Below are 4,814 nucleotides of genomic sequence, written 5' to 3' on the forward strand. Positions count from 1 at the left end.
CGCGTTTGGTGAAGGAGATTCAGATAATCCTAGCCGTCAAATATAATCTCCCGGCTCCGCTTAACATTCAGTCGTCCGATTCACTTTTCACGGTAAGTCGCCACTTGTTTGCATTTATTACCACTAATCACGTACAAATTAATTTATTTGAGTTGGTCGTAGGTCGTACAACGCGTTTGGCGGCTCCGCTTAACATTCAGTCGTCCGATTCACTTTTCACGGTAAGTCGCCACTTGTTTGCATTTATTACCACTAATCACGTACAAATTAAACTCTATAAATACAAATTAAATATGTTCTTTCCATGCAGCGTATGTCACTACCCAAAAGAGCATTCACAGTATCAAATTAGGATCAATAAGTGCAGATTAAATTGGATCATTCCTTCCTTATACCAGCAGCCCACGCCCAAATACGGCTGTAAAATTAGCACGGGGCCAGCAAATCAATCGGATCAGTCAAGATAATTAATTAGATCAGTCCACCAAATCAATCAGATATTTTCTTTCCTAACTAACTTTTGGACGGGTCGCTTGATTAATTCTCCTGAGAAAATCAGTGTGCATGCCTTGCAGGTCTGATCCTCCACATAATTTCCTTCCGCCTATTCTTCAACCGGATCCGATTTCCTTGCCCCGGCCATTGTGCTTACCATCTCTACCGGCTCTCCGTTGTGTGCTCCTACTCCTGCTCCAACGGCGCACCCTTTCCATCACGCACCTATTCGCATCTCCATCTACCCGAGTCACCGCTCCTTCAGCCTCCTGCCGCCGCCACTTCTACCGCGCCATAGGATGGACCTTCTCCTCCTCCGGTCTGGCGCCCCTGCACGCAAAGGGTACCGACGTACCGTTGAGCGGCCACGGTTCAAGATGATGATGTCGAGCCAGATGGGCAGCAGGAGGTCCCAGTTCAGACTTCTGCATGTGTCTCATCGCCGAGATGATCGCAGTTTACAATAATAGCATAGACTCTGGGAATCAGAATCGGTGTACCTAATTTCACTTTCTTTGCTGATTGTTTGGGTTCACCCTTGCTATCAACACTTCTGTTTCTCAGGGCTCCTTCACCCCACCGTACCGCAAAGCTCGGTTCGGCCGTCTCCCCTCTTGTCTAGCGCGTAAGCTGCCGTCTTGATGGCCACGTGGAGACTCGAAGGAAAAGGCAGATGCGCGGCCTGCAGGGCACGATCTTTGGCAGGAGCAATGGCGATGGCCGGCCATGCGGCTCGGCACTGCATTGACAATGGCTTATAGAGAGGGATAATGTTGCCGGAATGAGTACGATAGCACAGGGGCAACCTGCCTCTCCATGATGATTTATGAGCTTGTCGGCCTCGCTGCCCACCTCCCATCAAACAAATCAACCAAAATACGAGCTTGTACCTGAACTACACATTGAAGTGGTATAGATGAACGTGGTCACCTAGAGCTCGCTCCCTCGCTGATTGTTTAACAGGCAGATCCAAAGAACCTGGTGCAGGAACCGCACGGCATGCCGGCTACAAGATCACAGGCTACCAGATCCATCAAGACAACACTGAAGTATGAAGTGTCATATGATCTGATACCTTTCCCAAGTCGCACGCCTAATAGATCTTCAATCCAATGCTTAAGTAGCAGGTTATCAGGTGCACACAACAATGTTTAATTATTTTGGATTGATCGCTTTTATGCCATTGAATATTTGCGCCATCCAGTTGTTCCATTCAACTATATTTTCTGTTTGGATCATATTTGAAATCTGCAGGCAAACAAGATTACTCACTAGAGTACTATACTGGCATATGCATCGTTCTTGGCTATCTTTATTCCCTTAAAAACTTGCCCATCACCTATTAGATTTATGTGGTGCAATCTTCAGTTATATTTTCTTTACCCGACACTGAACACACAATCATCATTCGCTAATATTTTCTTTTTCTCTGGCTTTGTTCAGAATAGCCCGCTATGGGTTTTAGTATTGTACAAAATCATGACCTTTGAGCAGAAACAAATATAAAACGAGAGGAGAATCAGGCACCAAATATGGAGGTATCATGAAGGTGTGTTAACAATAAATACATCATTGGTCGGTCCCGTCTTTCTACCTATGATTTTCATTTGTCGATGTTATTCTTAGAGTAAAATGCATGGTACATCATGGAACTTGTCCGTATAAAGCAGTTCAGCCACTGTAGTCAGTAAAGTTTAATTTACGTTCATGGAAGACGTGTTGTCGGCTCACCTACCGTCACTGCCTATGGTACATGTACGTATCTGCCCACGTGGCATGGTGTTGACCGGTCAGCAGCGCGTCTATTTTACGAAAATTCCCCTAAAATAATTGACCGCCGTCCCCCCGATGGATTGACTGAGGCGCTGCTCTCCAAATTGCCGTACGCTTGAGGTTTTACCTCAACGTGGCACCGGTGTTGGCTACCGTGAGCCTAGACAGTCTACATAGAAGCTCCGCCTTGCTCGTGTTGGTCTTCCATGCCGAAGAAATTAAGGTGTGGCGCCCGTAATCGGCTGATTGTGGTCACCATCTTCTCCGTCTCCGGCTACCCTCCACCATTGAATGATCTCTTCTTTTCTTCAACCCTGTAGCTCCTGCTCGGCCGGAAGGATTCAATGGAGTCTATAGGATCATGTCGAAGTGCTCCCCCAAGCACCTATGTGTTCCTGTGTTCCTCCGACACGTGTTCCTGATGTGGCCATCTCTTTCGTCAACCATGCATGGTGTTGCCTCGGTGCTCACATGATTCCTCCGGCTAGACGAGCACTGGCTGCTAGGTCGAGAATGGAACTCGGGGTTGGGAGGTGAGGCGGTGTTGGCATGGTTAGGCAGGGACGCGCGCTGGCGTGCTAATACAACAGCGGCGGCTGCGGATTGGGGCTTGAGGCGAGAACGAAGGGAACCGAATCTTATCAACGGGTCGGGTGTTTTTCAAAGATAAGAGATGTGTACGTGGTTTCCTGTATAAAGTACAATCGGTTGGGACGGTGCTGCCACTACCATACGGGTCCCATGCAACCACGTCACAAAATATGTAGCTAGACCATCTACGGTGATGGTACATGAACTTGCAGTGCGTCTTTGATGGCCGTAAATTGAACTTTCCGAAATACAGTGACTGAAGTGATTTATACGCCACAAGTTCCATGATGTCTCGTGTATTTTACTCTTATTCTTATGTATGGTTTGTCCCTGGCCTCTGTTGTCATTACAAATCATTTTTTTGTTGTACTCTTTCATTGACAGAGCCATAAAGGTTTCCCTTCTTAGTTTCTTCTGCTGAACTGTCAGGATGTGTGGATGGTTGCGACGAGATCGTCCGGCAGGTGCCTCCGCCTCCATCGCTGGTGTAAGCGTTTGTATTTTCTGGCAAAATTGTGGTTATTTTCTGAAACTTGAGAAGCTATCCTCATCTCCATAATTATTTGATGCACATATTTCCCTTGTTTTCTGAAGCATGATTACTTTTACAATTTTACTTTCCAGAATTGAGAATCCTTTATGTTTAGCACCATAATATCTTGTTTATTTTCTTCTGACCCTTAATGACGTATTTAAGGGAATGGAAAAATGCTTGCGTTTTCCCAAATTGCTTGCTTTGCAGATTTGTTTTCATGTACCTCTTACTAAAACTAGCTCTAGCCTATAGTTAATTCATCAAAAGATAGTTGTTTTGGCAAGGAAACCAAGTTTAAAACTCGCATATAAAAATTGCATTGTCAAGTTACATGACATATGCTTGTAATTTTTATTTACTACACAAACTTTATCACACAGGCGGGCAAATCAGCATGGCCTGAAAACCAGAAATGGTTCAATTGGGACTTGAGAGTGAGTGTGCATACGGAAGATGCCACTTGCAGAACAAGCAAAGAACTTTTCAAAATCACAAGTTATGTCAGTATGTTTCTACTCTGGAGAGAGTGGTACATGGTGGAATGGAAACACCTCAAGTCTCTGGACAATAGTTCTTTTCTTCAAAGGCTTCTGAGGTGATCATGTACAGATATAAGATCAATTAAACATATTTGAACAGTATTTCATTTTGCACTAAAAGGAGGTTTGTACTCAACGTTTTCGGGTGGATTTTTATTTGTAGAGATCAATGGCGCCTTCATGTCAGTGCAGTTATGTAACTTCCATATCCTCGAGACAAGGAGGATGTGTCATGTCCAAGTCTACAATATGCTCAACGTCTTGACACATGCAGGCCGGGGTGTCTTGACATCAAGATAAGTTTGTTGTTTGCAGGTGTACATGACACAATACAGTTTGATCAAAATCTATATATATGTTTGTTGTTTGATTTGCAAGACACATGTTGCTTGAGATGGTGGCATTGATGTTTATAGAGACATGATGTAAAGTGAAGAACTATATGAATAATTTCTCTTTCCATATTACTGTTTTCCTTAGCTTTTGGTCCTATGAAGTCGTTTTGACTAGCACATCAAAATAGGGATAAAAGAATAAGAGAATTTAAATCCGAGATTTATCTAAGAAACTATTAAAAAACATCAAAGTTCTCAATCATTTCATCTACCAAATGTCCCAAATAATAATAGAGAGAGAACAATAAGAAAAAATAGATAGTCCATAAAAATCCGTGTGTTGTATTTTTCTTATAGTTAGTTCACTTAGGAACCAACAGTAAACATCAAATTCTATAAACATAAAAATATGTAACTTTCATATTGTAGTGATGAAGAATATTAATAGGATGCTTTGGTAGTTTGAATAACCCAAACGATAATGATGTCCTCATCGGCAGAATGGTGTTGCTGTAAAAATGTTGGCACAACAATCCAGTTTTGCTT

This window comes from Lolium rigidum, chromosome 2, assembly GCF_022539505.1.
Source record: "Lolium rigidum isolate FL_2022 chromosome 2, APGP_CSIRO_Lrig_0.1, whole genome shotgun sequence".
NCBI classification, from domain to species: Eukaryota; Viridiplantae; Streptophyta; class Magnoliopsida; order Poales; family Poaceae; genus Lolium; species Lolium rigidum.